The sequence below is a fragment of the Phascolarctos cinereus genome, unplaced genomic scaffold, assembly GCF_003287225.1.
Source record: "Phascolarctos cinereus isolate Bilbo 61053 unplaced genomic scaffold, phaCin_HiC Scaffold_2;HRSCAF=192, whole genome shotgun sequence".
Lineage (NCBI taxonomy): Eukaryota > Metazoa > Chordata > Mammalia > Diprotodontia > Phascolarctidae > Phascolarctos > Phascolarctos cinereus.
Window position 1 is genome coordinate 282,812,009 of NW_027555625.1, and position 26,554 is coordinate 282,838,562.

A 26,554-nucleotide genomic window follows, 5' to 3' on the forward strand; every position below is an offset into this window, starting at 1 on the left:
CACTGGGAGAAAAAAATAGGATAGCAGAAAGTATGGTTGGTTTGTTTCCCAGCTACATCCACATGGGAAATGTGGTCTAGAAGGATGGAGATCTATGACCTGGACCTCTTGGTTTAGCTTCTGTGCTTGCTCAGATTCATGTGAATGTCAATCCTTAGAGAATCTTGGGAGCAAAGTTGGCCCAAGCTGTACATGATTTCTCTCTCTCTCTCTCTCTCTCTCTCTCTCTCTCTCTCTCTCTCTCTCTCTGTCTGTCTCTCTCTGTCTCTCTCTCTGTCTCTCTGTTCAGCAGCACTCCCTGAAATGGGCTTGGGGGGAGGGTTGGAACAGAAGAGGGGGGAGTAGCAAGGAATTTCTAACCCTAAATCAGACAATTGTCTGGAACATTTGGACTTTAATTTAGCAATAGATACCAGAGTCCAAAGAATAGACTCAATTCTTTTCTTGGCACATATTCCTATGTCAAGCTTGTTTGGTGGTTTACTACATGTGTGTGGTAGCTCATAGCTTTGATTATGACCAAAGTGATGCCAGCTTGCCTTTATAAGAGGTTAGTTTTCTAGTCATGTCATACTCTAACACAGAGTAGTCAAGATGACCAATCCCGTATCTGAAGGGGGAGAGAGAGAGAGAGAGAGAGAGAGACAGAGAGAGACAGAGAGAGACAGAGACAGAGAGAGAGAAAAACAGAGACAGAGACAGAAAGAGACAGAGAGAGACACTAGCAGGGAACAGTGGTGTTATGGTACTTAACAGATCACAGACTAAAACAAATAACACAATGACCATAGCAGTCCTACAAAAAATTGGGGGCACAAGTTGTCCCCCAAATGCAGGTGCAGATCCAATATGTTCTAGAGTTAGGTAGGGGGCACAGTGCTTGGCCTGGAGTCAAGAAGAACCGAGTTCCAGTCTGGCCTCAGATTCATACTAGGTGAGTGACCCTGGGCATGTCACTTAACTTCTGTTTGCTTTAGATACCTCAAATGTAGAAAGAGGATAACAGTAGTACCTGCCTCCCAGGGTTGCTGTGAGAATTAAGTGAAATAATATTTGAAAAGTACCTCCACATATGAGGCATGTTATAAATGTTTGTTTCTTTCCTTGTTTCCTTCTACATCAGGCCTGCACAGCCTGCTGCCCATGGGCTGCTTATGGCCTACATGCATGCCAAAGAATGTTTTCATCTACATTTTTTGAGGGCCACCTGAAATCCTTTGACAGGCCACAGGTTGTGCAGGCCTGTTCTACACTCCCTTTCCTTTACTTGTGTGCCCTGGCTACACGTGTTTCCTATATGTATATTACCATATGTGATTCCTATAAATGCTTATTCTTTCCACTGACAGTGTGTGTATTTATGGAACAATGTGTCCCAGGAAGGAATGTTCTAATGCTATTTTTCTTACTATTGCTTATTTCATTAAGTGCCTTTGCTTTGAACTAAGAGTGTTCTCTGGCTGACTAGTAAAAGTAAACACATTGGTGGGGGCTTATCAGCTATGATTTTGAATAGATTCCATCCTAAATAGTGCTTTGACCTAAGGTAGATTTTCTGAGAGTCCATATGTGGGAGGAAATGCACCAGATGCTACATCTTATTTACTAGTTGCTTCATGTATAGATTGTCAGCTATTTGAAAGCACCATGTCTTTCTTCCTTCTTTTATTTCTCCCTTCCACAGCACACATTAGGTGAGCGATAAATATTTCTTGATTGGTTGAGAAAATTTAATCTTCAACTCATTTTAGGTTCCTTCTACCCAGTTAAGTGATCTGATGAATTATTCCTATGATTTTATCAGTGTAGACAGCCTAAGGGGATTTGGGATGCAATTACCCAGATCATTTCTCCTCCTCTATTCTCTTGCCCATACTGTTTCCTAAATATCTTTCTTTGAGGGCCAGCTCGGATGAAGCTTCTCTAGTTATTTCAAATATGTGTTATCTGCCCCTCCACTGAAACCCAAGCCACTGCATTCATACTTCTTTTAAAACCCTTACAACATTCTGTCTCCTATTATAGTAGACATGTCTTAGCTCCCATACTGCACTTTAAGTCTATTCAGGAAGAAGGTTATTTCTGATTCTTTGTTCTTGGTGTTCCTCACAGTGTCTGGCACATAATACAACAAAATAAATGATTGTTAAGTGAATAAATGTGTCACCACCACTTAGTGACAGCCATTTCCTCAAGGAGTTATATTGACGGTGTTGTTGGGAGCTGTTTCATTGCAACTAATTTAGAGGAAGCTAGAAGGCAGGGCCATCCTCATAGACCCAGGCACACAGATACCAGTGCCTCTGCAAGAAACGCAGTGCTACAAATTGATTGAACTTTGTGCATTTAGTAATAAAGCATTCACCCTGACTCCCAGACCACATACCTTCATTTGCTTTTTGAACTTTGCAGGATCTTGATACTAAATCCTGTTATTTTCTTTTATTTTTGATCCATACAGCATCTTCTGCCTCTAGCCCCTTGTCTCAGCACCCTGTATCCCTGGCAACCAACTTCAGGTCTGCAAACCAATGCTGCAAGGCTTCTGGACACTTCTTGATTAGAATCTTATACCTGTGGCTTTTCTCCTCTTCCTAGCTCAGGGAGTCTCAGCCTTTGTTCCAGAAGATTATCAACTTCTCTATAGGGAAAGTCGCATCCTTTCCCCTGGCACAGCTCTTGGGTGGGATCAGGAAGAACAATACAAAGTGAATGAATAAATCAATGAATGAATGAATGATGTAGATGCAGCAGTAGAGGGGCAGTGGGTGCAGTTCAGGACACATGGGTAAAGATGCCCTGGAGAGGCCACAGAGATAGAAACAGCCATCCCTGGTATTCCCAAACATCTTTTTCTCTCATTTTGAATCAGAAGGTGTCTCAACATGAGGAAAAGAATATATTTGTTCTTTGAGCTGAGGCCCGGCAAGGCACAAGTGCTGTTTTGGCAAAACCAATCTGACTGTTCATCTTGGGATAACAAATGGAGAGGTGTGAAGATGAAGATCATTTAAAACTCTCACGTGGCATATTTGGAGAGTGAGCCAGGCAACAGACTTGTCAGCCAATGCATCCTGCGAGGGATGGATTGTTGGGACCTAAGACTGGAGTGGTGGTGGTGGGGGGAGGGTTGAGTGAGCTAATGCTCAGAGGGAAGAGCCTTCTCGATCTTCCTTTCTTTGAAGCAAGAATTATAATTACAAGACCAGGCCAAGGCTATTTGTTGGCCTAGAAGTATTTTAGTTCTGACGTAAGAATAGGTTGTGGTGATAGAATCCTTAATTCTCCATAGCATGACTATCCTTGCACACAGACTTATGGGGTACAATTAGAGAGGAAGGGGGCAAGATTCTCAGCTCCCAAACTGTCTCCTCCATTAACTGTCACTCTTCCTAAAATCCCATAATTAGAGAGACTCTCCTTTGGGACTTAAAAGCGTATTTAACTTGCTTCTATTAAAATGCAAATACTCCTGAGAAGGTAGAAATATTGAGATAACACTTAATGAAAAGTATGAGTTAGGAGCTAGGTGAAAATAAGACCTTTTAGGAATAGAACACAGAATAAATGCTTGGGATGGATAAAAGGGACAATGGAAAGATGGGAAATGGCCAGTGACCAACTTTTTCCTCTTTATAATTGTAGCAGGGAGTATACTGCCTGAGAGTAGGCATACTCATAGAGAATCATAAAATCAAAAGGTCTTCCTTTCCTTGGAAGTCCAGGGAATGTTTCTGCCTGATTGTGACCCCAGACCCCATAGTTGACCAACTGGGAACAACTTCTATCCTTACTCATCTCTACTGAAGTTAGTGATGATTCTTATCTTTCATCACTTAAAGATTACAAAAAAAGCAAAGCTACCCATTTGTTCATTTTTATCTTCTGTTCCCTTTTCCTCTCCCCTTCAAATGGTGGCCATCCTACTTTAGTCTCTCTGCCAGTATTATGGTGACATTCCCCTAATTGTCTCCCCTGCTTCCAACCCTTTCCCTTTCCAATCCATTCTCCACAAAGTTGCAAAATGATATTCCTAAAGCTCAGGTCTGACCGTGTCAATCCCTACTGAAGAAGCTCCAGTGTCTCCCTTTTTCCTCTGGGATAAAATGCACTCCTCTGTTAGGCATTTAAAGTCCTTCACAGCCTGGTTCCAACCTACCTTTCCAAACTGATTTACATTACTCCCCCTCACTCACTCTTCTCTGCAGCCAAATTGTCCCATTTGCTTCTCCTAGCACAAGGCGTTCTACCTCCCCTAGCTGTGCTTTTGCAGACTTTGCCCCTCATGCCTGGAATTCTCACCTCACCCTAACCTCTGAGAAAGCCTAGTTTCTTTCAAGGCTCACTTAAAGTTCCATCTTTCAGAAAAGGTTTATCCTAACTCTTTCTTTCTCTCCTCTGATTTCTCTTTCCACTGGTATGTATTTATTTAAAATGTAGTCCAATTCCCAACCAAGTTGGGTTGATGAGGGGCAGTCTTGTGCCAGATCTTAATACAGTTGCTGGCACATGGTGAGTACTTAATAAATGCTTATTGACTAACTATGCTGCTTTCTTTCTGCAGAATATGATTCTGCATTCTTATGGAAAATGCAGACATGACTTTAATTGAGCTTCTGAGGGGCTAGGTTGCTGTGAGAGTTTTGGAGAGGAGGGACCTTCATTCTTGCCTCAAGAGAGGACATGCATAGTTCTAGACTCTCTTGGGGAAGTAATGGAGACATGGGGAGAAAAAGAAAGATGAGGAAGAGAGCAAATGAGTTGGGATGGGTAGGCTTTGGAAGACATGCATGTAGTTGAAGCTAGCTCTTCAACATATCTTGCTTTTGAAGTGTGTCTCTCTCCTTGTGTCTTGAGTTGGTCCCCAAGAGAACCTGGAACAATGTGTCTTCTCTTTCAGAGGGAACGAAAATCTCTCTTCTCTCTAAAGCTCTCACACCAACTCCACCCTGACACAGGCACACAAACTTTCATCAACATTCTCTCCACCAATATGGAGTCATACCTAAGTAGCAGCAAGCAAAACATACCAGATTTGAAAACCCAGGTTACAGGCATATAATTTGTATTTATTTTTTCCATGTATATGTTGTTTACTCAATGGCATGTAAGCTCCTGGAGAATGGAGATGATTTGGTTTTTGGTTTTATATCTTCAGTGCTTACTAAATGCTTGTGGAATTGAGTCATCTGCAGGTTAATAAGTAAAGTAGGATGGAGCCTACATTCTGACCTGAACTGCAAAACATGGTCCCTTGCCTAGAATGGGGTATTTCTCCTTTGGTGAAGAGATAGGAAGGAAAATAAGGTTTCTTATAAAAGATCTCTTCATTACGAGCACCTGCCTTAATGGATGTTCCAATTACCTTCCCCCTTCCCTTATGACAAATGTTTCTAACTGGGTCAGGAGAACTCCAAAATTGTTGCCCCAAATCAGATTCCCCAATGACATCTCTCACCTCCATTCCAGTTCTATGACTGGTTTACAAAGGTAACAGACACAAAGTATCCCTACCTCTTCCTTTCACCAATATATAGGTAACCCTAAAACTATGGTTACTCTACCCTCTTCTCTCATCCATCTGCCTCTGGGTCCAGCTATGCTTATGCAGTGAAGGGCAGGTCTTGGGCATTATTGCATTGGAAACCTACTTTTCCAACCTGTTTTGTCTGGGAGGAGGTGCCCTAGAAACCTGGACTGTCAGAGCTGGAAAGGACCATAGAGCTCATCTTGCTTAATCTCATTTTGCAAATGAAGAAACTGAGGTTGAATAGTTTTGACTTATACAAGGCCACACAGCCATTTAGTAGCAGTTGGAACTAGAACTCAGGACTCTAGATTACTGGTCCAGTTTTCTTTCTACTATACTATACTGCCATGAAATCAAGGCCAAATCCAGACCTCAAGGAATTTGGCTGAGAGGAAGATTCAGAGCTTAGTCAGGCCAAGTGGAAAGCAGCAAGGAGAAGACTGGGCCCTTGTGAGGGTTGGTCCATTAAGTGCAAATTAGAAACTCAAAATATTTCCCAGGATTTGTTGTAATGAATGACTCTCAGTATCTATAGGATGGAAAACCTGGAACTGAAACTCAGCTGAATTGCTGCCTTCAGGTGATTTAATGGCTAGCTTAGCTTCCTGTGTGGGTAACCTAATGACACCATTGAAGGTGATGGATCAATGGGCCACAAAGACCTGCCTCAGCCCTGGGTTCTGAGCCTCCTTGGTTCTACAAAGGGGGAGGCTGAAGGTCCCCACATAACAGCGTTTGGCATAGGGCTGCTGTCGGTTTCCTCTAATTGGCTTGGCAGGCTCCAGACAAGAAATGAAGTTGGATTGTGCATTGGAGGACAGAGAGGGATGCCTTCTGTCCAACATCCTGACTTATGATTTCCAACTGCCAGCTAACAATGCCTCTGAGGAGGCTAAGGGGGGCAGGGAGAAAAGCAGCTAAGAAGTGGGCGGGGTCTGAGATGAGATTCTGTAAGATGTTGGGGGAGTCATCCCTGTGGCTGTTTAGAGACTTGGCACTAGCTTCATGGTCATGAAAGAAGGTGGGTGAGGGGAGGAGGTGATGAACTAGAAATATGGAGAAACAAGAGGTATGGATGGTGGTGGGGGGTGAGGGTGGGGAACAGGAGAAATCCATCATCTGCCATATTTATTTATTTTTGAAAACTCGAACTTGAAGGGCTTTTCTCCAGCAAGAGCAGCCTATACAGCTGCCGGGGGAAAAAATAACAGAACAAAGCTCTCCAACATGTTCATCACCCTGGGGTTTGCTGTTATTCCATAGCACACATGAAACAGGAGATGGAGGCCTAACAACTAGAGAGAAGGCAGCTGGCGTTTTAAAAATGAAACTCTTCTGCCGCCGGTGATAAAATATCATCTTCCAAAGTAAATAATCACACATTCAATAAGAAAACCAAGTGCCTCCTTCCTCCCTCCATTTTGCCCTCCCCTCCGCATCCCCTCTAAACTTCCAGAGCCTCCTGGGCTCAGCAGTCTGAAGCTGGCTGTGTTTCTCTCACATAACCCAAACCACTCTCCTTCTTGTGGATCACAGTGGGGATTCCTAGGGGACAAAAGGTGTCTGCCATTAAGCCCTAGGGCTCGCTTTGTGTGCCCCTACCCTTGAGAAACCAGAAGATCTTTTCAACTTGAAATTCTGTCTCTGGCAGAAATACTTAAAGGACAGATTGAGGTAGAGTAAGGTATTCTGTCTCTCTCTCCTTGTCCCCCAGAAGTGCCAGAACCGGTGGTCTAGACCTAGAGGGGTCTTTAGAGGTCATCTAGTTCATCCCCTTCCTTTTACAGAAATAAAGGCCTGGAAAGGTGATTACACTTGGCTATATTACACAGGTACTAAGTGGCAACGCTGGAATTTTCATATTTCATATCATTCACTGTCCAGAAAAAACCCTATTATTTAAATTAGGGGAAGATGCTTTTCTTGGAGACAGGAAGTTTAGGTCCAAACATCCTAATTTGCATTTAATCAATCAATTAACTAATTAATCTACTTTGGGCCACACTTGTGATTTCATCAAATCAACAACCATTTATTATGTGCTTACTGTATGCCAGGCACTGTGCTAAACATCATGGGAAACAGTCCCTGTCCTCAAAGAACGTGTATTCTAAAGGGAGGAAGACATTTACATATGTAGGCAAATACAAGATACAGACAAAGTGGGTACAGTGTAATTTTAGCAGGCAAGGCACTACAAGGTCTTCTTGTCTCCAAGAAATAAGCTGGAGAGACCAGGCAAGGATTCCTGAATATGAATAAAAATAGCCAGCACGTACCAAGTATTTTAAGATTTGCCAAGTACTTTACATAAATGACCTTCTCACAACAACCAGGTAGTGTTATTATACCCATTTTACAGAGGGGAAATCTAGGCCCAGAGAGGTAAAGTAACATGTAAATGCTGTCTAGGATTTGAACACAGGTTTTCCTGAGTGCAAGCCCTGAATACTATCCACTGAACCACCTAGCTACCTGAAATAGGAAAAAAAGAATAGAAAAGGGAGAAGGTAGATGGGAACCAGAGGCAGTCAGAGCTATGAGCCTAATTCAGCTCATTCCAGCCTGACCTAACTCCCTAAAGACCCCACTAGACTCAAAGAAGAAATGAAACATGAAATCTTTGAGGATGACAGTTAGGGTTAGGGGTTCTTTTGGACATGGTCACACAAATCATATCTGTTGGAGGCAAGATTTGATCTCAAGTGTTCTTGGCTCTTTCCATAAAACCATGCTGCCTCTTAACTGACCTAATCAAACTACTATGTTATAGAGTTTTAAGTTTTACAAATTACTTTCTTTACATTAACCTTGTGAGATAAGTAGGTAGTGCAAATATGATCTCAGTTTTAAAGATGAAAACAAACCCAAACAAAACAGAAAGGCAGAGAGGAGGTGCTATCATACCTGTGCTCACATAACTAGGATGTGTTGTGGCTGGAATTTGAATCGAGGTCTTTCGACCCTAAATTAGGTCCTTTTTTCACCTCTCCGCTTATGCTGATGTCAATTTAAGAGTTTGTCTAAATGCTTCATAAATAAATGTCTCTCTCTTTTTAGAATGTACTTCCTACTGGAGTCATACGATTCCCTGTAGTGATGACTTACTGTGTGGAATAGGATTTCTCTTTGAGCTGTAAATCATGAAACAGTCTTTTAAGTTTTTTTTTTAGGAGGGGGTCCCATAGTCAGTCTTAGTATCTTGGGATTTGGGGAATTGTGCCTGAGTTCACCCCCCCAGTTCTTGCTCTCCTTTGGGAATTTTTAAACCATTCCCTCTCAAACTTCATCTGCCATGACCAGAAATACTTGTGTAGGGAGATCAAAACCAAAACTCACTCATGTTTTCTGGGTTTAGGGGACATCTGGAACTTCACAAAAACAGTGGTGTCTGGAAAGGGGCTTGTCTTTCCTGTACCTTTTAATGGTACTTTTTCCTTATGAGCTCTCTCTCCCCCTACCCCCAACATGGAACTATTGACCCTGGGAAAGAGAGGAAACTTGAGGAAATTCAGGGTTTGAGCTGAAGCTTGGATTGTTTGGCTGTCAGGTGTTGTGCGTGATACTTGGCCCAAGCTCCAGGGATCAGTGGTATTTCTTCAGCTCACCTCTCTGCATAGGGAATGGAGGCCAGTCATTCCATCTCAAATGGGAGAGCTACAAAATGGAGGAATTAATAAAGATTCTAGCCCTGGTGATGCATCATCATCTGAAACTAAATTATACACTTATCCCATTATCATTACCATGCTTTTGGGTTAATTACAAAGTGGGGAATTAAAGTTATTAATAGGAGAGAAAGCCTCCCAAAGGTTGGGGAGGCCCATCTCCCCCCTCCTTGCCAGCAGGGCCCTTCCACTCCCTTGGCCTCAAAGCCTCCCACCCTCTGCTGACCCCTGGCACTGAGAACCGCTCCCCACTCTTCCCCAATGCAGGCTTATGTACATGCCTTCAGCCATCACATTAACAGCTCATAGCAATCACATTAAAACCAAATGTGCTCATTATACCTGATGGCACACACTCCATGTGAAGGAAATTAGTAATGATTAGGGCATCATTAGAGGGAGATGTCTCTCTTTACCCAAAATATCGACAGTAAAAAACACACACACAGAAGCAAAACCCAGTGGTATAGAGAACAAATTGGCAAAACTTAAAAGCACAAAGTATGGCAGTCATCAATGTCTATACCCCTAGACAGCTGGAAGCAGGGACACTGTTAGCAAATGTTTCTGAACACAAATAAGGCAAAGGAATGTGCTGTAGTCAACAACAATAGCCGCCGCAGCAGCAACAACAACAACAACAAAAACGACTGGGGTTCAGGGAATCTGGGGTTCTAATCTCCACTCTCTCACTCACTTGCTGTGTGACCTTACACTAGTTTCTTCCCCTCTCTGGGCTTCAGTTGCTTTCTTTGTAAAATGAGTGTCCTGAGAAAGTAACTAAATACTATGCAATCATAGGTACCAAGCTTGCCTCTGAAGAAAGGATGAGAATGTATGCCTCTTTTCCTTCTTTGAAGAAGTGGGAGGCTATGGGTGGTGAGTGCTGTCTATATGATCAAACTCAACTGATGAGTTGGTTAGCTTTGTTGAATTGCATTTTTTTTTCTCCTTTTTTATTCATTGTCATAAGGGATGGCTGGCTGGGGAGGGAAGATCATGGGGGGAGGGAGCTATTCAGAATTGAAAGCTATTGAGCAGCTAGATGGCACACTGGCCCTGGAGTCAGGAGGACCTGAGTTCAAATCCGGCCTCAGACATATAACATTTACTAGCTGTGTGACCCTGGGCAAGTCACTTAATCCCATTGCCTTGCCAAAACATAAACAAAGAAACAAACAAACAAAAAAAAAGAATTGAAAGCTATGTGAAAAGAAATTAATAAAAAATTTAAAAAGAAAAATAAAAACAAGAGGATGAGACTGCATAGTTTCTAAAGTGCCTTCCAGCTCTGACATGGTATGGAATTCTGAACTGTTAGAAACAAAGCTTCACTTTCTGTTCCACTCTGGAATTTTATGTCAACCCCACTTGGACCTCTCCAAAAATGGCATCCTGCCTGGGACAAAGTTTTTTTTACTTCTGTCAGGTGAAGGCTGTTCCTTCCTTCAAGATCCAGCACAGGCCTTGCCTGAAGTAGGTGCTTCATAGATGTTTGTGAATAGGTTGTCAACCATAAGAGCCATTTGTATGGGGAAAAGAGTTGGGGATGAACTTTCCCAAGCAGAATGTGCTTCTTCATCAAGCCCAGATGTAGGCTTTGCTGATGCTCTGCAGCAGCTCTTTTTCTCATTGAAGGCTTTAATTAAAACCAGTAATGCTGTCCATAGGTCAGACACCGAACAATCTGATGGTCCCCCAGTTCAACGTGCGTCAGTCACCTCTTTCACCAACTTGGCTTTTCAGCTCAGCTCCAGAGCTGGGAGGTGCTGTCTGTTCTCCCTAAACTTTAGAGTTGTTTATCACCTGCTCCAATGAATCAATTTTTTAGTTTCCTAGAATTAATAATAATAATAGCAAACATTTATATAGCACTTAGTATGTGCCAGGTACTGTGCTAAATGCTTTACAATTATTATCTCATTTGATCCTCACAATAACCCTGCGAGGTAGGTGCTATGATTATTCCCATTTTACAGATGAGGAAACTGAGGCAACAGTGGTTAAGTGATTAGCCCAGGATCACACAGCTAGCAGGAGTCTGAGATCAGATTTGAACTCCCTGATACCAGGGGTAGCTAGGTGGCCCAGTGGATAGAGCAATGGGCTTGGAATCAGGAAGACTCATCTTTATGAGTTCAAATATGGCCTCAGTCACTTACTAGCTATGTAACCCTGGACAAGTCACTTAACCCTGTTTGCCTCAGTTTCCTCATCCATAAAATGAGCTGGAGAAGGAAATGGCAAACCACTCCAGTATCTTTGCCAAGAAAACCCCAAATGGTGTCATGAAGAGTTGGACACAACTGAAAGCTTTCAAAAAGAATAACAAAAAGCTTCCTGATTACAGGCCTGGCACTTGAGCCACCTGGATGCCTCAATTTTGATTGAATTTAGATTTGGAGAGGACCTCCAAGGTAATTTAATCCAGCCCCCTCATTTCTTTTATTTTATTTTCAGTTCCACATCCTTCTACTACCTCCACACTTCTCCCACCCACTGAAAAGGCAAGAAACACAAAACCCATGGGCCCCATGCCCCCTCATTTCAAAGAGGGAGAACTTGAGTTCCAGGGATGTTAAGCGTCTTTTCTAAGGTCACACATATAGCAAATCATAGAGCTAGAAACTGAATCCAGGTCTTCTGGCTCTAGAGATATTTTTCCTTTGCACCACCCCGAAAGGGAAAATGGTCGTTGTTGAACACAAGAGGTGTGTACTAAATGATCTGAGTAGTTTCTGGGAGAGATTTATCTGGTCTCTATCAATCAGTGAGTTCATAATGAGTACTTACTGTGTACCCAGCTCCAGACCATGGAGATTCCAAACGTGCTATGTGTGGTCCCTGCCTACAATCTTGCAGTCTAGCAAACTAGGCCTCTAGGTGGCGCAGTGGATAGAGTACTGGGCCTGGGATCCAGAACACCTGAATCCAAATGTGGCCTCAGACACTTGCTAGCTGTGGTCAGGGTCTCCGATTGCATCCTGAGCCATCTCCAGTTGTCCTGATCTTTATCTGGCCACTGGACTCAGATGGCTCTGGAGGAGAGAGTGAGGCTGGTGATCTTGCACAGCCCTCCCTCACTCAAAACAAAGTCAACTGTTGGTCATGTCACCCAGATGTTATGGTCCTCTTTGAGAATGCAGTACAAACACAACATAACAACAACAACATGTGATCTTAGACTCTGTTTGCCTCCGTTTCCTCCCGTGTAAAATTGGGATAATAATAGCCCCTACTTCCCAGAGTTGTGAGAATCAAACGAGATAATAATTGTAAGTAAGACCTTTAGCACAATGCGTGACACATAGTAGGTGCTTTGCAAATTTTAGCTATTATTGGTGGTAGTCGTAGAACAGACAAGACAGACAAACATATACTATGGTATCATAGGATTATAGACAACAAGTCAAAAGAGGCCTTAGAAGCTTAGAGTCCATTCCCCTCTAACCCCCCCCCATTTTTTAATGAAGGAAAATGAGGCTCAGAGAGATTAAGTGACTTGCCCAAAGTCACATAAGTATGTGGAAGAGTTCTTATTTCTAGAAAACTTGATAGTTTACAAAGTACTTTTCTATCAGTTATCCCACTTGGGTCTCACGTCAACTTAGGAAGTAGATAATACAGAGATTACCGCTCCCAATTTACAAATGAAGAAAGAAAGTTTCAGAAAAATTTTCAATCCATCTACCCTTCCACTGCCCCGATGAACAGTTAGTGTGAAACATGTGTCAAAGGGATGTAATAAAGAGAAAGATTACGTGGGACAGAACATAGGAGCAACAAAAAATTGTGAATGAGAAGTCAGAGAAGGGAAAGATCTCTTGGAGTTGGAGTGATTGGGAAGACTTCATAGCACTGGCCTTGAGCCAATCCTTGAAGGAAGTCTGGGACTAGGATAAAGAAAAGGATGTGGGATGCTGAAGTGGTCAGAAGAGCACGAGTCAAGCCCAGACTTTGGAACAAGCATGGTGTGTGGTGGACATGGAGAGGAGATGATGAGGAGAGACTCGTCTGGCTCTTGATAGGCAGTGGGTCAGAACCATCAGACAAGCTCTTTGTTTTCCATGTTGCTTTTTCTGTGTGGTTTAGGCTCAGGGAGAGCAGATTTCAGCCAGACAAAACATTCTGCTTTGGAGAGACTCCATCAGGAATTCTGTCCATGCAGGTGACCGAGGTAGCCCCCAAACTCTCAAAGTGAGCAATGGTATAATTTAATAATGCAGAACATGCCAAGCAGGCTCAGTCAGATTAGCAGCAGTGATTAGTAACCACAAACGGCAGCTGGGACTTGCCTTTCGAGGTGAAAGACAAATTTTTTTTTTCATCCCTAGTTCTACTGGCCCGTGCTGCCTAGGCTCATTTAAATCTTAGGCTTATTCCTTAAATTGTCCTAGAGTGCTTCGCATCTCTCCTTCATCCCCAGCAATATATCTTGTAATAGAATTATCTGGGTCCATATTGTATTCTACAGTTTCCTGCCCCCTCCTCCCCCAAGTAGCATATAATCTCTTTGAAGGTAAGCACTGAGCACAATCAATGAATTCACAAGCATTTATTAAAGACCTGTGTGCAAGAAACTATGTTAGGACTGGGGATAGAAATAAAAAAATGAAACACTCCCTGCCCTCAAGGAGTTTACTTTCTCCCAGGGAGGAAAGCCTATGGCGGCTATGATCATCAACTCAAACTATATATATAAAATACATTGTGTGTACGTGTACAGCTGTGTGTGTATGTGCACATGTGTGTGTGAAGTTACTAGCAGCTGGGGAGAAGAGGAAAAGTTTAATGTGGAATGTCTTGGAAATAGCAGGGGCTTAATATGTATTTGTGGATTTGAATTGAATTAGTATATAAGGCAGATAGCATATGGATATATTAATCAACTCAAAATACATACATAAAATACATTGTGTATATGCGTGCATCTGTGTGTATGTATATGTGTGTATATATGTATCTCTGTGTATAGCAACTGGGAGAGATGAAGAAAAGCTTTATGCAGAATGTCTTGGAAGTAGTAGGGGCTTAATAAATATTTGTAAATTTGAATTGAATTAGTATATAGGGAGGCAGCATGGTGTAGTGGATAGAGTGTTGCCTTTGGAATCTCAAAGACAGGTTCAAATCCTGTCTCTGGTACTTATTACCTGGGCAAATCATTGAAATTCTTTGTATCTCAGTTTCCTCATTTGGAAAACTAGAGTAATAATATCTTAGTACTTACAGCACAAGGTTGTTTCAAAGCTTAAGTGAGGTAACATATGTCAAACATCTTGTAAAGCCTCAAAACATTATCTAAGGGCTAGTTATTTTGATGAGGATGGCTTATTGGGATTATATCAGCAATATCAAAAAATTCCACTGGATTCCTTCCTTTCCCATTCCTTTAGTACCATATAAAATCGGAAAGGTTGGCTGGCCCTTGGTTGTGGAGATCCAGTTCTTTCTTGTTATACAGGGGGAAGTCACCAAAGGGTTTTAAGCTGGGAAATGCCCTGATCACTGTTGTGCAAATAGATGTATAATCTGTCAGTGAATAAATTTCAAGATCAGAGGCTCAGACAGAGAAGTAAAGTGACTTGACCAAGGTCACAGAGGCAGCACATAAAAGAGGTGGGTCCAACTTTAGGGCCAGCTCTTGTTCCATCATACTACACTGCTACTAAATCCATCTAGCAATTAAATAAAAATCCAAAGCATTGTAGGATTCAATTCTGAATGAATAAAGTCATGAAAAACATTGATTAAGTGCTCACTGTGTGCCAGGCATTGTGGTAAGTACTGAGTGATCTTAGCAGTAATTGCTGTAGGGATCTGGATAAAAGAAACTCAATGGCCAGAAGCAGACAGAGAAGACAACCCGAGGGAGGTGTTACAAGAGGTGAACCTTGAAGAATTTCGGTAAGAGTTGGGGTAAGGAGGGCTATGCCAGACCAACAATGTCGAAGTCAAATAGAAACTGTACATAAGTATCCCTGTGGGCCACATATTGATTTAGAAAATCACATGTTAACATTATCTATGTTCTATTGTAATTTTATTTATTTTGTTCAATGTTTCCTGGTTATGTTTTAGTTTGGTTTTGGTCAGACTCACAATGTGCAGGCTGGCTGTGTGTTTGGCACCTCTGCTCTCTCTGGGCAATAGAAATGGCATGGCATGAGTAAAGGCATGGATGTGGGACTCAGCCTGAGCTACTAACACTGAGGAAATCATCAGAGCTGGAATGATGTGTGCACACTGGAGAGAAGTGGATGGACAAGGTTGAAGGTGCATGATGGATCTGAATGTGGTGGGCTTTTAATGCCAAGTTAAGGAGATTATATTTGACCCTATAGGAAGTTGGGAATCCCTAAAGGTGTTTGAGGCATTTAATCACAGAACTGGAAGTGACTTCACATGAAATTTGATATTTACTTGGGCTAAGCAGGAACCCCTTCAACACCCTTGCCGATATGTGATTATCTGGTCTCCACTTGAAACCTACAGTATTAACTCATCTCATTTTTAGGCGGCTTAAGTTACCATAAGCTTCTTTTAATCGAATTAAATTTGACAGACTTTTGTTCAACACTTGCATGTGTAAGATACTAGGCTTAAGTGCTGGGAATACAAAGACAAAAATAAAGGAATCTCCACCTTCAAGGAGTTTCCATCCTACTAGTGGTACATAACATGAACACAGATAATTACTAAGTAACTACTAAGATACAAATTAATATAAAGAGATTTAAAGGTTTGCTGTTGGTCAGTTGTTTTCAGTCATGTCTGACTCTGTGTGACCCCATTTGGGATTTTCTTCCTGACTCCAGGCCCAGATACTGGAGTAATTTGCCATTTCCTTTTCCAGATCATTTTACAGATGAGGGAACTGAGGCCAACAGGGTTAAGTGACTCGCCAGGATCACACAGCTAGTTAAGTGTCTGAGGTCAGATTCAAACTTAGGTCTTCCTGACTCCAGGTCTAAGGCTCTATCCATTATTTCACCTAGCTGCCCTTTTAAGATTTAGAGAGCGTTGATGACTGAATGGGAAAAGGCATATTTAGAAAGACCTTGTGTAAGACATGGCACCTGAACTTTTCACTGGGTACAGTGGAAAAAGTACTGGCTTTGGAGTTGGAGGGTATGGATTCTAATCCTTCCCTGAAACCTTCTGTCTGACTTTGGGCAAGTCATTTAACTTCTCTGAGGCCCTGTTTCCTCATCCTACAGAGGCAGCTAGGTAGCGCTATGAACAGAGTGCTGGGACTGAAGTCAGGAAGAACTGGGTTCAAATCTGACCTCTGATGCTTACTATGTGACCTTGAAAAAGTCACTTAGCCATTGTTTGCCCCAGTTTCTTGAACTGTAAGATGGGGATAATAATAGCACCTATCTTGTGGGGTTGTTGTGAAGATCAAATGAGATATTTGTAAAGGTCTCAGCATAGTGCCTGGCATATAGTAGGTATTATATGGTTGCTGTTGTTCACTTGTTTCAGTCCTGTCCAACTCTTTGTGACCTCATTTGGGGTTTTCTTGGGAAAGACACTGGAGTGGTTTACCATTTTCTTCTCTAGCTCATTTTACCGATGAGGAAACTGAGGCTAACAGAGTCAAATGACTTGTCCAGGGTCACCCAGCTAGTAAGTGTCTGAGGTCAGATCTGAACTCAGGAAGATGAGTCTTCCTGATTCCAGGCCCATTTTTCTATCCACTGCTCATAAATGCTAGCTATTATTGTTATCTGTAAAATGAGGACGTTGCATTAGATTGTTTCTGAGGTCCTTTTTGGCTCTAAATCAATGAGACTGTGCTTTGAAGGAAACTATTGATTCTAAGAGTTAATGGTGAAGGAAGTGATACCGGGTATAAGACACCGTGCAGAGTCACAGAGGAGGAAGATGGAATGTCTTGTTTGGGGAACAGTAGATAGTCCAATACGCTTGGAACAGGAAGTAAGTGAAAGGAAGTAATGTAAATTAAGACTAGAAAGGTAGGAGGGAGTCAGGTTGTGGAGGGCTTTAAGATGCCATGGTAAGGATTTTGTATTTTATCCCAGAGACAGCTGGGAGCCACTGCAGGTTTTTGAACAGGGGAAGGAATCAAAGTTTTTCCTTCCTTAAGCCAAAATCTTCTTCCCTGTAACTTCTATTCACTGGTCCTTGTTCTGTTCTCTTGAGCCACGCATAATACACCCAATTCTTCTTCCACATAGAAACCCCTCAACAGTGACTGCGTGCCCCCAAAGCCTTCTCCTGTCCAGTTCCTATCCCAAGTTTTTTTCATCTGATCCTTCTAGAGCAGGGGGATTCTTGCATGGCATGGTTCGTAGGTCCCTCCCTCTTCTGATTGCCTTCTTCTGGATATGTTTCATAAACAAAGCAATATTTTAGGAAGATCAACCTAGAAGGCTGATCAGGACGGATTGCAGGATGAGAGAATAGAAGTAAAGAGACCAGCTAAAAGGCTTCTGAGGACCCTGACAATGGGATGTTGCTGACTACAGATAGGCAAAGGTTGAGATGCCACCAGTTCTTACCATGGCTCTCTGCTGTCCTATTTCCTTCTCATCCAAAATTACTCAGTTGATAAAATCAAATAACAAAACACAGGGCACATAAAGCATGTTATAAGACAGGGTTTTAGAACTCCCTGATTCCATATTTACCCCCCAAACATTCCAGAAAGCAGAATCACTTCAGGCTTGTAATGAGAATGGTTTGAAAGCTTGGTGTTCAGCAAATTTGGTCTCAGTACATTTAGGGAATTTCAGAAGCTGAGGTCTACTCAGAGCTGACGGCACTGGACTGTTAAAGTTGCCAATCAGAGAAAGAATAGAATCTCCTCCTTGTTCACTCCCCACCCCCACCCCCATCCATTCCCTCTATTATGAAGTATCATAGGATTTTAGCTGAAAGGGCCCTTTGAGATTGTTTAATCCAGCCCTCTTATTTTATAGGTGAAGAAACTGAGGTTTATAAAACTTTGGTGACTTTTCTAAGGTTACTTATACAGGTAGTAAGGGGCAGATCCCAGATTTACCCCAGGCCTTGTGGTTTGAAATTCAAACCAATCCCATGCTCTGAAAATTCCTATCTCTGAGCCTTCCACAAAATCAGGCATTGGTCTTGATCTGCCTGAAACCCAGCTAGTAATTTTTGTGGGTTGAACTCATAGCATATTGGTGCTAGGGAATGAGATGCTGATGTGATTTTAATGCTATGGTATCAAATAAATTAGTGATGAAGGACAATATGGAAATTGGGAGCTGACATTTTTTAGTCTGTAGTCAAAGTCTGTGTGTAAAAAGGAAAAAGGCTACAAGACCGTTTTAGTTCCCTTGATACCCAGGGGTGGGGAACCTGTGGCTTTGAGGCCACATGTGGCCCTCTAGATCCTCAAGTGCAGCCCTTTGACTGAATCTAAACTTCACAGAACAATGTGGGACTTGTATTCAAGTCTTGCCTTCATCATGGACTGGCTGTCTGACCCTGGGCAAGTCAGCCTCTCAGTGCTCTAGAAAACTCTTTATGAGGATGAGTTGTAGAGAAGAAGGTGCCAACCTGAACAGGATAGAGGGAGTTTCCTCACCTGGGCCAATGAAATCACAGGTAAGCTCCTTGAGAAGAGGGACTATTTTTTGCTTTTCTTTGTATACCCAGTGCTTAGCAAAATACCTGGCACATATTAGGTGCTTAATAAATGCTTGTTGTCTTGAATCTCCCCTAATAATGTCACCCATCTTGCATAATTGTTATGAGGATCCAATGAGATAATATATGTAAAGTATTTTGTAAACCTTGAAGCACTTTATAAATGTTAGCTATAATTCTGATTATCTCTAAAATGAGGGGTTAACTGTAGGGCTGGGTTAGATGGTATCCAAGATCTCTTTTTTCTCTAAATCTGTTATCTGCTGGTTCTGGGTGTTGTGCTGAGGCCTGAGTTCCAACCTTGACTCTGCTACTAACTCATGGTAAGACTTTCTTTTTCTGGGCCTCAGGTTTCCCCTCTGGGGAAGAGGGCTTTGGATGAGATGCTCTCTTCAACTTCCTTCCAGTTCCGACATCCCATGATGCTCGTCCATCAGTGGGCCTTCATCAGTTCTGCCTGGATACCGGAAGCTGGTACTAATGCTCCTCAGAGGACCGTGACTTTATCCCTAGATTCTTTTGCTCTTCAAAGAATCAGAGCCTGCCTCTCCTCCCATCCCACCAACCCAGGTGCAAAAGTACATTTCTCTCAGTGTGTCCTTAAATGCCAAGTTTAGCTTGATGCAGGGTTTTATGGACGTGATAAACCCTCCACCTCGGGTTTACAGTGGTGGCAGATCTTTAGCATTACTATACAAACAGACCTGCTATAATAAAGCCCACCTCATTGGATATTATATTGCATCAAAGGCATTAAATACACATTAAAGAAGTGTTTCAAGGCTCTTTTCAGTAAGTGGCAGATGTTATGAATAAAAACCCATAAAATTCCTTCTGAATTCTAAAAAGGTGTATTCCGTAAAGCTTTCCCATAAATCCGCCACACAGCCGGGGCACATCAAACAGTGATTAGAGGCAATCTCTAATAGTATTAAACTGTTAGAGATAACTGGGAAAGGAATGAAAGGCTCCAAAATAGAAAATGAAATCAAATCAAATGATATAGTGCCCTGCTTAATTTATGATGGGAAAGGGCTTTTCCATTTAGACTTTAGGTGGGGCCATTCCTGGTGGCCAGGCCTCTCTTGGGCATCTTGCCTCGTCTCTTCAACTGCTAGACTGCTAGTGTTCTCCCTTCCAAATCACTTTCTATTAAATTAATTTGCATTTATTTGTCATTATTCTCTTTATTTATTCCATGTTCCTATATTTACGTGGGTGTGTATGTGTGGGTATCCTTATGTTCTGAATTAGAATGTTAGCTCCTTGCAAATGGGACTTTTCCTACATAAAACCTTTCCTGATTACCTCAGTTGCAGGTGTCATCCTTGTCCCTTCTAAACTACCTTATATTCAACTTCTTTGTATTTCTTTATATTTATTCTGTGCATACTTATCAATGTACTTGTTTCTCCATTAGAAGGTAAGCTCATTGTGAGTAGGGATTGTTTCATTCTTTCTGTTTCTATCACTAGTGCTGGGTGAAGCGCTTGGCACATAATTATAGATGCTTAATCAATGCTCCGTTGATTGATTGATTGAATGTACAGGCAAATGTAATATTTCACCTTGACTTCTGTCAGTGAATATGTATTTCTTTGCAGGAAAAATCAGCAACATCTGCCCACTATTTAAACAACCTGATTTAATGGAGTCACCCAGAGATAAAGTGCAGGACAGGGGGAAAAATGAATGACCTTATCTACCCTACCTTTAGTGTGTCTTGAAAAACAAATAAAATAAAATTGAGTTTACCAGCAAACTAAACAGCTCCGAAAAGACGGTCCCAGTGGATCTTACTTCCCAGGAAGCAGGGCTGTTTAAGGAGAGAGAGACAGAGACAAAAGCCAACTGCAATAAAGTCTGGCTCAGTGAAACTTAATTAACCCCTTAGTGTTGGCACAGGGAGAATTATCAGCACAGCTGCTGGGAGCAGGTTGACACTGTGCCTGGCACCAAGGGCTTAAGCTAACATGGATAGGAAGACAGTAACCAGCCAAGTCTCCTACACAGAAGCCAATCTTGGGCCATGCAGGGGTCTTTAAAAACAATGGGAAGATGTGTCTTCTGTCACAATTCTTTAACCACTCCGGTGGCCCACATGGGGAGATCTGCAAATCCATTTGGAGAGGCCAAATCCAATCGAAAAATAATGGAACAGGGTGAAAGGATCATTTTTCCACCGGATAAGATTTCCAACAGTATAGTGAAGAGGTTATAAAATGAGAGAGACAAAGGCTGGGGAAACCTGTCTTTTTTCTTGAATTTGTTTCTTTTGGCCTTCAATTCTTCCTGAAGCCTTTGAGTTTGGTTACCTCTGGGACTCTGGACTGTATCCATAAAGGGTGAGTACTCCTCTCAGATTGCATCCCTGACATCCCTGACATTCATGATACCTGAGTTTCATAGAGGACTATGAACCCCCCAAATATTATATGCTACAATGGTAAAAGTCCAAATAAAAAGACCTGGATTAAAGTTCCAGCTCTACTAACTCATTGTGTAGCATTGGACAGGTCACTTTGTCCCTCTTGACCTCAGTTTCCTTCTTTATAGACTAAAGAGTTTAGACTAGATGACCTCTGAGGTCATCCTAATGCTAGGATTCTTGAATCCTGCAAAATGGCAGATATTATGTACTGTATAAAGTAGTCTTATAATTACTGAATCACAGCATCTCGGCAGTTTAGAGGCCATCTAGTCCAATATGAATTACCTGAACAGTAATTCCCTCTGCAATATGGATGAGAAGAAGTCGTGTGGCTTCTGTTGGAACTTCAGTGATGGATCATGGAATTCAAGCCTCAAAGGAACCTTATCAATTGGCCAAATATCAAGAATTTACATAGTGCCTACTATGTGCTGGGCTCTGTGTTAGATAATATGGATACAAAGCCAAAAAATCCCTGCCCTCAAGGAGCTTACTTTTTTTTTTAACAAGGGACAAATATGTATAAATGTAACATATACAAAATATTGACAAAATAAATATAAGACAAGTTTTTTGAGGGGAAGTCACTAGCAGCTTTGGAGATTAAGGAAGGACTCATGTAGAGAGTGCTGATTGGGAGCTTTGAAGTATACAAGGGATCATAAGAAGTGAAGATGAGGAGGGAGGGCATCCTTGGAGGGGGAAACAACATGGGAAAAGGCACAGAAAGGGGAGATGATGTGCTGTGTACGAGGAACAGCCAGAAGGCCAGTTTGGCCAGACTATATATGAAAGAGAGCCATGTATCATATGGCTGGAAAGGAAGGCTAGAGCCACTCTGTGAAGTACTAAATGACAATATATGGATGGATTTATATTTGACCCTAGAGGTAACAGAGAGGCTCTATTAGTAGTGGAGTGGCATAGTCAGATCCATGCTTTGGGAAAGTCACTTTGTGAAGGATGGGGTGGAGAAGGGAGAGATTTGAGGCAGGGAGACCAATTAGGAGTTAATTGCAATCGTTCAGGAGAGAGGTGATGAGAAGGCGAGCTAGAGTGACTGACTACAAGTAAAGAGGAAGGGACAGATGTGAGAGGTCTCACGATGGTAAAATTAACTGAAAGGATGCAATGCTCCTTATAAAAACAAAAAAGTTGAATCAAACAATCAGCAATCATTTATTTAGCACCTCATATGTGCTGGACACTGTGCTAGGCACTGGGGATATGAATATAAAGAATTAAACTTTAGTAAGTAAAGGTAGGTTTGGTGGGAAAGATGAGATCCGTTTTGTACAGGTTGAATTTGAGATGCCTGTGGGACATCCAGTTCAGTGTCTAATAGTCTAATAGTTGCCTATGCTGGATTGGAGCTCAGTAGAAACTAGGGCTAGATATATAGATTGGGGAATTGTCTATAGAGGGATGATATTGAAACATATGCTAGGGGATGTCACCAAGAGACAGATTCTAAAGAAGGGAAAGAGGACCTTGGAGTACAGTTAGGGGTAGGAGAGATACATGATGACCTAGCAAAGGAGACTAAGAAAAGGGCAATCAGACAGGTATCAGAACCAAGAGAGAACAATGCCCTGAGAACCCAAAGTGGAGAAAATATTGAGGAGAGGGTGGTCAACAAAGCCAATGCTGCCAAGAGGTCAAGGAGGATGAAGCCACCAGATTTAGCAATTTCACAGTCTAGAAAGCTTTGTTAACTTTGGAGCAATCAGGTTTATTTCAGTGGTGGTTTGAAAGCTTGATTGCAATGGGACAGATGATGAGGAGAGGAAATGAGAGTATTGAGAACAGATAGATTTTTTTTCTAGGTATTTGGCTGTGAAAGGGAGAGGAGAGATGGCACCATAGCTTGAGAGGAATTATAAATTGAAATTAAGGTCTTTTTAAGGAAGGAGGGATTTTTGTGGGAGTGTTTTGGTAAGTAGAAGAGAAGGAACAAGTAGACAGGGAGAGAATGAAGATAAGAGAAAGGAAAGGGATGATTGTGGGTGCAAAATGCTGGATGAAATGGAAAGGAACTGGAATCAAGGGTGCATGTAGAAAGGTTGGCCTTGGCAAGGAGAAAGGTCAGGTACCTCTTCATCAGAGACTAGTGTAAAGGATGAAAGAATGGGTGAAATTATGGGGAGGGGACATTATATTTAGAGAAGGGAAAAGAGGAACCTTATGGCAAATTGCCATAATTTTATCACAAGCATAAACTAGGGCTTTAGCTGTGGGAGGAGGTAATGTGGAAGGCTTAAGGAGAGGAGAAAAGGTTTAGAAGAGATATTGTGGGGAGGGTTTTGAGAAAACACTGGCGTGTGTGTTGAAGTCTCTTAGTACGAAGGCAAATGCTGGGAGATAACGATCGGTAAGATCTGGATTGGGTGATGTTTGGATAAAGGGAACATGAAAGGAGAAGATTCGAAGTGATGATAGCAGAGGGAGGTTCTGGAAATGGCAACAGGAACCTTATATATCTTATAGATCATCTAGTCCATCCCACTCATTTTACAGATGAGAAAAATAAGTGACTTGCCCACAGTCACACAACCACAGTTATTGCGAGAGGCAGGATTTGAACTCAGCTCTCTGATCTGAGAGGCTATATGGTATAGTGGATAGAATGCTGTACCTAGTATCAAGAAGGGCTAGGTTCAGATCCTACCTCAGATACTGACTAGCTTTGGATCCAAGGGCAATTTACTTGATCTCCCTAATCTCGTCACCATGCTGCTAACCCAAGTCTTGACTGATAGGAGCTTTCTCAGCTTCCTCTTCCCTCTGATCTGAGAGCTGGAGGATGGAGTACCAGACTTCATGTAAGTCTCTCTCCACCTCTCTTTCCTACGTCTTTGCCTCCTTTTGTGGGTCTCCCCCCTCACCGCCTGTTAGATTGTAAGTTCTTTGAGGGCGAGGATTGCTTTTCTTTTAATTAATCATATCCCCAGCACTTAGCACAGTGCCTGGCACATAGTAGGTGCTTTGTAAATGTTTATTGGATTGGATTGGATCTTTATGAACCTCCATTTCCAGATCTGTAAAGTGAGGGGTCTAGGCTTGATGAAATTTAATATCTTCTGTAGCTCTAAATTGGATTATAACTCCAAGTCCAGTAGCCTTTTCAAGAACTCACTACCTCCTGAGGCAATTCGTTTCACTTTGGTATGACTCTTATTGTCAGGCAGATTTTCTTTATACTTGCTAAAATCTACGTCTTTGAAAAATCCACCTATTTTTCCTAGTTTTGCTCTGTGAGGCCAAAAAGAACAACTCTTGTCCCCTTTCCACATGCATTTTTACTGGCTTTCTCCCCCTCCTCATTTCTACCCCCTTGCTTCCCTTAAGTCCTAGCCAAAACTCCACCTTCTGCAAGAAGCCTTTGCCAATCCCCTTCCCTCTAAGATTATTGCCAATTTATCTTGTTCATATCTTTTTTTGTGCACAGTTGTTTATATGCTGTCTTCATTAGACTGTGAACTTGTGAGCAGGGACTGTTTTTACCTTTCTTCATGTCTCCATGCTTAGCACAGTTCTTGGCACATAGTAGGTGCTTAATAAATGTGTTCTGACTTGTTTTGATAGCCCTTCAAGCATTTGAAGACAGTTATTATGTGTGCTCTATTTCTTTAGGATAAATATACCCGCTTCCTTAAACCTCACATGGAAAGGTCTTCTCACCAGCTTGGTTTCCCTATTGCATAAGGAAGGAACCATGGATCATGTGGCCTGTGTCCACATCCCTTGCAATACTGTATTTCACCTAAGCATTCAAATTTCCAACTTAGTAAATCTTTTCCCAAATCTTGAAAAGTTATCTTGCTGGTTCTGAAGCTGGGCCTAGAGTGTGATCTTCTGGGCTGTCCCATCCCCCTCCCTAGCCCTTTAAGTGTGTGGGCACTTCAGTTATGAGGACAAAGCAGAATCCTTGGCTCCCTGAGACCAGCAGAGCAAAGGTCTGGAACCAAACAGCTGGGGAGGCAAAGTAGATGGCAATAAAGAGGGGCTAATATTATCCTTTGAGCTGTTTTTCATTAGCGCAGCAGATATAAAACATTTGACTCACCTGGGGCGGCCCAGGGAAAGGAATAGCTCTACTGGGCCCAGTCTTGCTTTATCCACAGGATGCTTCATTTAATTTCTCTGCCAGGCCGAGCTCAGGGCTCAGTGGAGACCTGACTTAGTCCTGGGGATCTGCTGTTGTCTTGGCCTACTTTACTAACTGGCTCATGGGAGATGCCAGGAAGGCCTGGTGGGTAGAGTCAGACTTGGGGAGTCAGGAAACTTGCTATTGATTTACTGTGAAAGTTCAGCTAAGTCATTTAACCTTTCTGTGGCCAGTTTTCTCAACTAGGGAATGCAGGTACCTAGGCCTTAATGACCTCACAGAAAGCTATCAGCTAATTTAGGAAATGACCTTTCAGTGCAGTGGATGGTGACCTTAGCTGGGGGAATCCTCATGGTTGCCCTGAAATATGTTCCTCCATATTCTACTATAAAAATTTCCCTATATCTGTTCTGTAGCAGCTGGCTTCTCTAGCACACCTCATCATAAGCCTTTGATTTAAGAACCCTGTGAAACTTTCATTCTGACCCTTCATACAATTAAGATCATGGATCTAAAAATAGGAAAGAACCCTGAGACCCTCTTGTCCCACTCCCTCATTTTATAGCTGAGGACACTAGGGCCCAGGGACATTGAGTGACTTTGCCTAAGGTCATACAGGTAATAAATGTCGAGGTAGGAGATATTTGAACTTGGATTCTCTGAGTCCCGAGCCAATGAATGCTCTTTCTACTCTACTATTCTTCTTTTATTTGCACCTCTACAGAATGCCTTACATTCTATCTTTCTTCGCTTGCTTTTGCAGAGGTTTGCACAGGTGATGCAGCTCCTTCTAAATTTCTTCCTTGGCATAGTTCAGCTGGGGTAGGTAAAGCCTATGGTGTCTTTCCAGAGCTCAGCCTGTTTGGCTAGTCAGAAGAAGTTGGTAATGATTCTGACAAAATCTAGAAACCTTCAGACTTGGTCACTGGGGCCCTGGATACCCTACTTTGCACCTTTATTCCCTTTACCTCAGGAAGCCTCTGAATATATTTAACATTCCTGTCCATGGAGCAACGCTAAGCCATTGATTCTTTGTTTCTCAATGGAACCTGGTAGGCCCCACCAAGCTTGTTGCCAGTGAAAACAATGATAGGGGCTCTGGCGTTTTATTAAATCTGCTCCATCACCTCTCCAGGGGACCTCGTGGTCTTTGCCAATACCTGCCAACAAACTTA